Source organism: Lepus europaeus, chromosome 8, assembly GCF_033115175.1.
Source record: "Lepus europaeus isolate LE1 chromosome 8, mLepTim1.pri, whole genome shotgun sequence".
Taxonomy (NCBI): Eukaryota; Metazoa; Chordata; class Mammalia; order Lagomorpha; family Leporidae; genus Lepus; species Lepus europaeus.
In genome coordinates, this window is record NC_084834.1 from 55,775,222 (window position 1) to 55,786,224 (window position 11,003).

General features: G+C 41.7%; 2 pseudogenes; one reads left to right on the plus strand and one right to left on the minus strand.

Moving 5' to 3' along the window:
* Positions 1-952: 952 nt before the first annotated feature.
* LOC133766176 (U4 spliceosomal RNA) lies at positions 953-1,034 on the minus strand (annotated as a pseudogene).
* Positions 1,035-10,017: 8,983 nt separating this feature from the next.
* On the plus strand, positions 10,018-10,520 carry LOC133765546 (S-phase kinase-associated protein 1-like; annotated as a pseudogene).
* The last annotated feature ends 483 nt before the right edge of the window (positions 10,521-11,003 follow it).

The following is an 11,003-nucleotide window of genomic DNA, read 5'->3' on the forward strand; positions in this document are numbered from 1 at the left end:
TTCCTATAGCAAAGTATGTCTACAAAAGACTCATGGTTCAAAGTCACAGGTCAATCATCTTTGGGATGATTAAAAGAAGCTGTTTACCATTGCCAGAAAGCTCTTCGCCATTTGTTGTGAATAGAGTTAGGCAGAACCTCAGTTTCATGTTGGCAAGATATACAATAAGTATAAACCTGACAAGCAAGAATCTCTCCCTTAGCTTGATGAATATTTATTTTCTTAGTGTCCTCAAATGTTGTGTAAATATTTTCAGTTTTATATTTATTCATATTACAGGAGGTCATGGCTCGTTTAAGCACTTTGCATTCATTTTCCTAGCAGCTATATTAATAGTCTCCCTTACTTTCAAGATTCTTCATTAAATTGCCATTTGAGACTTGTGGTCTCTGGTGTCACTTAATTTTAATCAGAGATGAAGAAACAATAAATAAGAATTTTAATTTTCTAGTTTCACAGCTTGTGATATCTATTTTATACCTTTATTTTCAAACTTCCTGAATTACTGTGAAAATATATCTCTTGTAATTAGCTCATGGCTGGATTCATTTCATAAGGTCTTAGAGCCTCTTTCTTTTTGTAAACTGGTTATGTTTATATTGTGATTTATTGATTATGTTGAGAATCATTTCTCCAATGGAAAAAAAGACCTATTTATTTATTTGAATATTGGAGTTACAGAGAGACAGAGAGAAATTTTCTATCTGCCTATTCACTCTCCAGATGGACACAGTAGTAAAGGGCAGGCCAGGCTGAAGCCAGGAGCTTCATCTGGGTCTCCCACATGAGTAGCAGGGGCCTAAACACTCGGGCCACTTTTTCCAGGCCACCAACAGGGAGTTAGATTGGAAGAGGAGCAACCCTTACACAAACCAGCGCCCATAAGGGGTGCTGGCTGGCATTGAGGGCAGTGGCTCTACCCGCTGTGCCACAATATCAGCCCCATTTCTCCAGTTTTAGTCCTTGCTTTCAATTAGCAATAATCATGCCTCAGATAAACCTCATTGGCTACAATACTGCCACTATGTAAAGGTCATTCCTTGCTTTCTACTCAACATAATTTTTAGTTGTTCCCCTCCACTTTCTTTCTTCTTATTGAATTATTTTAGTTTTGTTGCATCCAACATGTTTACTTCAAAAGATTGAAATTATCAGAAATATCTGAAACTATACCACATCTATAAGAATTAATTAGATAACACTTTTTTTTTTTTTTTTTTTTTTTGGACAGGCAGAGTGGACAGTGAGAGAGAGACAGAGAGAAAGGTCTTCCTTTTGCCGTTGGTTCACCCCCCAATGGCTGCTGTGGCTGGTGCACCGCGCTGATCCGAAGCCAGGAGCCAGGTGCTTCTCCTGGTTTCCCATGAGGGTGCAGGGCCCAGGCACTTGGGCCATCCTCCACTGCACTCCCGGGCCACAGCAGAGAGCTGGCCTGGAAGAGGAGCAACCGGGACAGAATCCGGCGCCCCAACTGTGCTGGCACCGCAGGCGGAGGATTAGCCAAGTGAGCCGTGGCGCCGGTCAGATAACACATATTTTAAAATCTTGATTATTAAAACAGAAAATAGCAATAGATAACTTGAATAGCAAAATAGATAGAGTTGAAGAATGAATTAGTGAGCTGAAGACCACAGGCAAAAATTTTCCCAGAAAGCAGCAAAGGGAAAAGATGTTAAATCTGAAGAAAAAGAAAACAGTTGAAAATCCTTTCTGATATTGTCACATCTCTGTATGGTCTGATATTGTCACATCTCTGTATGGGGAATGGGCGCTTCCTATATGTAGCCAAACTGCAAATGTTCCACCATTGGTCTAGTTGGAATTCCAAAAGTACAAAAGAGGGAAGCAAAACCAAAGAAACATTAGAAGAGAGTTCCTAGAATAAAGGAAGATATGTATTGTCTGGCTAAAAGAACCCACCAAGTAACAAGTATGTTTTTTTATTCCAAAAGTAACACAAAGCACCAACACCAAGAACAAAACCCTTACACGCACACGCATACATACACACACGTATATATATACATATATACATACACAATTATAATGAAATTTTAGAGCACCAAAAATTAAGAGAAAATCCTAACAACTTCCAGAGAGAAGAGTCTCTGTTAAAGAGGGACTAGAAGGAGACTGATACCAGATTTCTTATCATAACAGAATATTTTGTGAAACTACTATAATCATGACACACAAAAGAGAAAATCATGAAAAATGAAAAAAAAGACAATTAAATTTATGAACACATATGCAAAAAGCCATAAGTAAATACTACTCAACCAAAACGAGAACCCATACCATAACTGACACATTTCATATCCTACAGTCTAGGAGGAATTAACTGTGGTTGGTTAACTCCAGTGGTATCATCAAGGTTGGAGAAAATGTAGAATAATGGAACTTCTACACACTATTGTAGGACTTTAAATTAGTACAGCCTGGGGCAGGTATTTGGTGCAACTGTTAAGCTGCGGCCTGAGACACCTGTGTCCCGTATCAGAATGCCTGGTTTGAGGCCTGGCTACTCTGCTTCTGATCTACATTCCTGCTAAAGCACACCCTAGGAGAAAGCAGATGATGGCTCAAGCACTTGGGTCTCTGCCGCCAAGTGGAAGACGCAGATTGTGTTCTGGGTTCCTATTTTTGGCTTGACTGTTGCTTCAGGAGTGAACCAGTAGATGGAAGATCTCCTTCTACCTGTCCCGTTGTCTTTATCTTTAAAAAAAAAAAAATGGCTACAACTTCTTACAATACAAGTGGGTTTTATTAATAAGCTTTCAAAACAAGCTGGTGTTATCTGACAAGGTTGCACATAGGCAGACCTCATGAGTCAAAAATGTGAGTAATAGGTACATTCCTTAGAGGGCGATATGACCATAGCATCATTGTTAATTACAGTGAGAGAGAGAGAGAGAGAGAGAAATAACACACATATCCAGTGATAGAAGAGAACGTGTGCAAATAAAGTGAGGCGTACCTAGATAACTGTGTATTTTTTTTTTTTTTGACAGGCAGAGTGGACAGTGAGAGAGAGACAGAGAGAAAGGTCTTCCTTTTGCCGTTGGTTCACCCTCCAATGGCCGCTGCGGCCAGTGCACTGTGGCCGGCACACCCCGCTGCTCTGATGGCAGGAGACAGGTGCTTCTCCTGGTCTCCCATGGGGTGCAGGGCCCAAGCACTTGGGCCATCCTCCACTGCACTCCCTGGCCACAGCAGAGAGCTGGCCTGGAAGAGGGGCAACCGGGACAGGATCGGTGCCCCGACCGGGACTAGAACCCGGTGTGCCGGCGCCGCAAGGCGGAGGATTAGCCTAGTGAACCGCGGCGCCGGCTAGATAACTGTGTATTTTAAGGTTAAAAAAAAAAGTTGGATAAACTGCACCTTTTTGAAAAACATATTGGTGAAAAAACAAGTGTTAAAAAACTACATAGGCCAAGGCTCTGTTTTTCTAAAGTCCAGAAACCAATAAAATCAAGTATGTTGTTTACAGATGTACATGTTTATGGTAAGACTATGGGAAAATGAAACAAAACAGTGAACACAAAGTTCTGGGCTATTTTTGGGAGGTAGTGATGATGGGAGGGGAATAACACTGAGGGGAAACAGGGTAGCAACATATGGACAGCTTCAATATTATAGATAATATTCTAGTTCCAAATGTTCATGAGTGGTTATTCATAATTTAGTACTTATACGTTTTACTTTACTGTCTTAATTTTTTTTTTAAATTTATTAAACTTTTATTTAATGAATATAAATTTCCAAAGTATAGCTTATGGGTTACAATGGCTTCTCCCCTCCCACAACCTCCCGCCCGCCCGCAACCCTCCCCCCTCCCGCTCCCTTTCCCCTTCCATTCATGTAAAGATTCATTTTCAATTCTCTTTGTATACAGAAGATCAATTTAGTATATATTAGGTAAAGATTTCAACATTTTGCCCATATAGCAATATCAAGTGAAAAAACTACCATTGGATTGCTAATTATAGCATTAAATAGCAATGTACAGCACATTAAAGACAGAGATCCTACATAATTTTTTTTTCAAAATAATTAATTTTCTATGCCATTTCCATTTTAACACCAGGTTGTTTTTTTTTTTTTCATTTCCAATTCTCGCACTAGTCCAAGTGATCAATTTCAGCTCACAATTGATCACACTGATAGGTCTAAGAGTCAAAGAGATCACACAAACAAGACAAGTATCTGCTAATACCAACTGATAGAATCAAAAAGGGAGAGAAAGATCCAACATGGGAAGTGGGATACACAGCAGACTCATAGGATGGCAGATGTCCTAAACAACACTCCGGCCTCAGAATCAGCCCTCAAGGCATTCAGATCTGGCTGAAGAGCCCATGAGAGTATAGCAGGCATGGAAAGCCAAGATATCATGGAAAAAAAAACAAAAGACCTAAATGAAGGATCTCTGTGAGTGAGATCCCAGTGGAAAGAACGGGGCCATCAAAGAAGGAGGTACCCTTCTCCGAAGGGAGGAGAGAACCTCCACTTTGACTATGACCCTATCGGAATAAGACCAAAGTCAGCGAACTCTAAAGGCTTCCATAGCCCTGGCAACTCATGACTAGAGCCTAGGGAGATTACTGACGCCATGAACAGGAGTGTCAAATTGTTAAGTCAGCAACAGGAGTCACTGTGTACTTACACCCCATGCGGGATCTGTCCCTAATGTGTCGTCTAAAGCCAAGTGATGCTATGACTGGTACTGAAACAGTATTTTTATACTTTGCGTTTCTGTGTGGGCGCAGACTGATGAGGTCTTTGCTAATTATATTTACTGTCTTAATTTATCAATACACTTTTGACCATTTGACATTTTACTACAAATTAAATATTACACACATTATTTATTTTCTTCTGCACTCACATCTATGTACAAAAGAAAAAACATATGAAATCGGCCGGCGCTGCGGCTCAATAGGCTAATCCTCCACCTTGCGGTGCCGGCACACCAGGTTCTAGTCCCAGTCAGGGTGCCTGATTCTGTCCCGGTTGCCCCTCTTCCAGGCCAGCTCTCTGCTGTGGCCCAGGAGGGCAGTGGAGGATGGCCCAAGTGCTTGGGCCCTGCACCCCATGGGAGACCAGGAGAAGCACCTGTCTCCTGCCATCAGAGCAGCGGGGTGTGCCGGCCACAGTGCACTGGCCGCAGCGGCCATTGGAGGGTGAACCAACGGCAAAAGGAAGACCTTTCTCTCTGTCTCTCTCTCACTGTCCACTCTGCCTGTCAAAAAAAAAAAGAAAAGAAATATGAAATAGTACATAAATAAATAAAAATAGTTTTTAAATGGGTCTGAAATAAATGATATTGACCCCATTCCATACTCAATAATAATATTTGCAGACATACAAAGATTCAGTGAAAGTGTATTTGCAGAACCTCCCTGAGAGAATTACTACATTAGGTTCTCTAGGAAGGAAAAAACGTGAAGGCACAGGCATTGTGGTGCAGCAGGTTGAGTTGCTGCCTGGGACACCCATGTCGCATATTGGAGTGGTGATTCTAGTTCCACCTACTCCATCTCCAATCCAGCTCCTTGCTTATGTGCCTGGAAGGCAGCAGATGAAAACTCAAGTTGTTAAGTTCCTGTTACCCATGTGGGAGACCATGATGAATTTTATGGTTCCTGGCTTCAGCCTGGCCCATCCCTGGCTGTTTTGGCCACTTAAGGAATGAATCAGTGGGTAGAAAATCTCTCTTTCTCTCTGTCACTCCACCTTTCAAATAAATTAAAGTACATCTTTTGAAAAAAAAGGAAACGGGAAGGGAAAAATAATTGGGGTATAAGAAGCAATATGGGATGTTTTCAAGAGGGCAGAATAGGGAGGGAGATAGGGGAAGATAGCTTATAAAAAGCAAAGAGAGTTCAGTGTCAGGGAAGAGTTAGGGAGAAAACAGCAGAGGAAACTCCACACAAATTAGAGGGACACTGTGGACCTATATGGAAAGGTGTGGACCTGCACCACTAGGGACCCCAGCAGCTGAGAGCCTCTGCACCAGCTTTGGAGAGTGAGGTGAGACCAGACTACAGCAGCCCAAGCCACTGGTGATACAGCTGCAGGAAGAGTCTGGCATGAGTCTGGCTTGTATCCTTGTGGGGACAGTGTACCTGCCAACTTAGAGGGAAAATAAAATGGGAGCACATTTCTCTCTCCCTGACCACCCACCGGTGTCCTGTCACTAGTTGAGAGAGGGCAGGCACCATTTTGGACATACATGAGAGCTGTGCCAACTTGTGTCCACATGCCCAATAACCAGCTGAGAGGAGATGCCTGAGTCCGATTGGGAGAATTGACAGGGGGCTGAGTGCTCATCACTGTTGAGAGCTTTGTGTGCTGGGACTGTGAAAACACTGCAGCTGTGTGGGAGAGTGTAGGGTATGGCTGCAACTATAGGGAGCCACTGTGGGTAATGAAACTCACTTGGGCTCCCTGGCTCTCTGGTAAGGGTCATTGCTGTGAGAAACGTGCTCACACCCAGAACGTCACAGATCCTTTGTGTGGCTCATCTGGCAGTGTGTATGAAAACTATTCCCACTGGGGCTAGTGCTCAGGCAATGGTCTCCTCTGAGGGTAGGAAGTGAGCATGAGAATATGCCAAAACAGAGCAGAATAAACCTCCTCTCTGATTAAAAAATAAATAAAAATAAAAAAAAGAGATTTACCATGTCCAACTTGGGTGTCACCTTGGACACCCTTCTCAACCTGGAGTACTGAACAGAGATCCTTGATCACACCCAGCACACACTTCTGGATATTCACTGAAAGAGTGGATACTCCACTAAGTCACAGAGGCATAGTACAAAGATAAAAGCCATCACAACAAAACAAAACAAAAACAAATAAAAAAACAATAAGTATCACCACAAATGCCTAATAATAAATGCAGCAATTCAAGAAACAAGAATAAGGAAAACAACATGATGCTCCCAAATGAACATAACACTTCAATACTAGAATGTGAAGGTGGAGAGATTGATGAAATGCCAGAAAAGGAATTCAAAAATTGATTATAGGATTACTTAAAAGTAATAAGAAAAACAATTCATGAACTAAAGAAATCTACACATAACATGAATGAAAATTTTTCCAATGAAATTGAGATTTTTAAGGAGAAATCAAAATGAAATATTAGAAATGAAGGATTCAATAGAACAAATAAAAAAATCCAGTAGAAAGCCTTAATAATAGATCTGGTGAAGCAGAAGAAAGAATATCTGAGTTAGAAGACAAATCTTTGGAAATTTACAATCAGACCAAAAAAAAAAAAAAAGAATAATTAGAAAACTAAAGAATGGTGTTGGAGATTTATGGGATACTATCAAATGAACCAATATACAGGTTTTAAGAGTTCCTGAAGGCATGGAAAGAGAGAATGAATTAGAAGGCCTTTTTAGTGAAATAATTACAGAAAACTTCTTAATTTGGAGAAAGAAAGGGACATCCAAGTACAGGAAGCACATAGAACTCCTAGTAGATATAACGAGAAAAGATCTTCACCATGAGACATTGTAGTCAAACTCTCCACAGTAAAACATAAAAAAAGATTCTAAAATGTACAGGAGAGAAACATCAGATTACTTTCAGGGGATCTCCAATTATACTCACAGCAGACTTGTCATCAGAAACCCTACAGGTTAAGAGAGATTGGCAAGATATATTCCAAGTCTTAAGAGGAAAAACTGTCAACCCAGAATACTGTACCCTGCAAAGCTCTCATTTATGAATGAAGGTGAAATAAAGACTTATGTAAGAAACAGAAATTGAAAGAATTTATAACCACTCATCCAGCCTTACAAAAGATGATTAAGCATACCAAGGAGGCAGGTACCAATGCCAGCGCACTTGGTAAAGTGATAAGTATAAATACACAACCGATCAAAAAGATAGGGTATGTGTTGAAGAGATTTCACAAATAAGACCAGTGTAAGCAAATAATGAAGGATAGAATTAAAAGGGAGAGAATGATCCTGCGGGGGAAGCAGGACACACAGCAGACTCATAGAATGGCAAAGGCCCAAAACAGCACTCCTGCCTCAGAATCAACCCTTGGGACATTCGCATCTGGCTAAAAGGTCCATGAGAGTCTCACAGGCATGGAAAGCCATGACATGGTGGCAAAAAAAATCTAAATGAAAGATCCTGGTGAACAAGACCCCAGCAGAAGGAACAGGCCATCAAGGAGAGAGGCGCCTTTCTCTGAAGGGAGGAAGGAACCTCCACTGTGACACAGCCTTGACTAAACAAGTTCAGAGTCGGTGAACTCAAGGGGCTTCCATAGCCTAGACAGCTCATAGCAAGAGTCCCGGGTGATTGCTGACGTCATAAATAAGAGTGCCAATTGTTAAATCAACAACGGGAGTCACTGGGTACATGCTCCCCACGTAGGATCTCTGTCCTTAATGTGTTTTACTATGAAACATAAAAACACTACTAGTCGAACAGTACCCTATACCTTGTGTGGTTGTGTGAGTGCAGACTGTTGAAATCCTTGCTTAGTATATACTAAGTTGATCTTCAGTATATGAAGGCAATGGAAAATGAAACTCGATAAAGGGTGGGATGGGAGAGGGAGAGGAAGTGGGGAGGGCCACGGGAGGGAGGGAGGTTGGCAGGGGGGAAGCCACAACAATACAAAAGTTGCACTTTGTAAATTCACATTTATGAAATAAAAAAAAAAAAAGATGATTGAGGATATGGTACACACAGAAACACTGAATCACTTTGAAAGAAAGTGAAGGCAGAAAATCTCCCAGTAAAAGTACAAAGGAAATCCAAAGTAAACAATAGGAATACTTATGGAAAAAATGGGAGGGCCAAGTCTTTATTTTTCAATAGTCCCTTGAATTTAAATGGCCTTAACACTTCAGTTAAGATATAGACTGGCCAGAAGGATTAAAAAACAAAACCCATCTAAATACTGCCTGCAAGAAACACATCTCATCAACAAATATACATGCAGCCCAAAACTGAAAGGATGGAAAAAGATATTCCATGCTTACACAATCCAAAAAAGCGCTGGTGTAGCCAGCCTTATAACAGACAAAATAGACTTCAACACAAAAACTGTTAAAAGAGACGAAGAAGGGCACTATGTAATGATTAAGGGATCAGTTCAACAGGAAGATGTAACTTTTTTTTTAGATTTTATTTATTTATTTGAGAGGTACAGTTACAGTAAGAGGGAGAGACAGAGAGAAAGTTCTTACTTCCGTTGGTTCACTCCCCAGATGGCTGCAACGGCCAGAGCTGCACCAATCCAAAGCCAGGAGCCAGGTACTTCTTCCTGGTCTTCCATGCAGGTGCAGGGGCCCAAGCACCCAGAACATCCTCTACTGCTTTCCGAGGCCATACCAGAGAGCTGGATTGGAAGAGGGGCAGCCAGGACCTAGAGCAGACACTCATATGGGATGCCAGCACTGCAGGCAGAAGATTAACCTACTGCACCACGGTGGTGGCCCCAGAAGATGTAATTATTATCAATGCATATGCACTTAATTACAGAAATGTTAAGGGATCTAAAGAGAGACATAGACTCAAATACAATAGTAATGGGAGGTGGGCAGCGCTGTGGCAAAGCAGGTTAATGCCCTGGCCCGAAGTGCCAGCATCCTATATGGGCACCGGTTCAAGACCTGGCTGCTCCTCTTCCGATCCAGCTCTCTGCTATGACCTGGGAAAGCAGTAGAAGATGGCCCAAGTCCTTGGGCCCCTGCAGCCATGTGGAAGACCTGGAAGAAGCTCCTGGCTCCTGGCTTCAGGTTAGTGCAGCTCCGGCCATTGTGGCCAACTGGGGTGTGAACCAGCAGATGGAAGACACCTCTCTCTCTCTCTCTCTCTGCCTCTCTTCTCTCTGTGTAACTCTGACTTTCAAATAAATAAATAAATCTTTTTTTAAAAAAGAAGAAAAAAAGAGTGGCCTTGCGTCCGCCTTTCTCTTCTCCTTGTGTTGATGCCGCCCCTCTCTCATCAGCCTCCGGCCCACCGGCTCCTCAAACCCGAACACCATGCCTTCAATAAAGTTGCAGAGTTCTGATGGAGAGATTTTTGAAGTTGATGTAGAAATTGCCAAACAGTCTGTGACTATCAAGACCATGTTGGAAAATTTGGGAATGGATTATGAAGGAGATGATGACCTGGTTCCTCTACCAAATGTTAATGCAGCAATATTAAAAAAGGTCATTCAGTGGTGCACGCACCACAAGGATGACCCTCCTCCTCCTGAGAACAAAGAAAAGTGAATGGATGATATCCCTGTTTGGGACCAGGAATTCCTGAAAGTTGACCAAGGAACACTTTTTGAGCTTATTCTGGCTGCAAACTACTTAGACATCAAAGGTTTGCCAGCAAACCTTTATCTTTGTTACATGCAAGACTGTTGAAATATGATCAAGGGGAAGGCTCCTGAGGAGATTCGCAAGACCTTCAACATTAAGAATGACTTTACTGAAGAAGAAGCAGCCCAGGTACGCAGAGAGAACCAGTGGTGTGAAGAGAAGTGAAACGTGCCTGACACTGTAACACTGTAAGGATTGTTCCAAATACTAGTTGCACTGCTCTGTTTATAATTGTTAATATTAGGCAAACACAGACAAATGCAGCAGCAAATCATTTGTTTTAGCAGAATACTGTCCTCACTGCTTGTGTAGTTTGAGTACAGATTCCAAACCCGAGTTTCTTCTAGTATGATTGAAAGTTCCTGTTTACTTTGCTCTGTATCAAACTGAACTGTGGGTTCTCGATAGAAAGTGGCATTTGGGGCTTCCTCTCTTCTCCCAGAGTGATTGCTGCCTGGTTTATTGTCCAGTTAAATTGAGTGATCTTTTAAAAGTTGGCATTGTAAATAAAACAACTTCCAAAAAGTTTTCTGAAATAGAATTTAAAAAATATTATCTTTATTCATGAGTTGGAAACTGAAAAGAGGCTACTTGAAACAAACGTTCTGAGTGGGCCCATTATGATGTCTTTCAGCTGCACGATCAGTC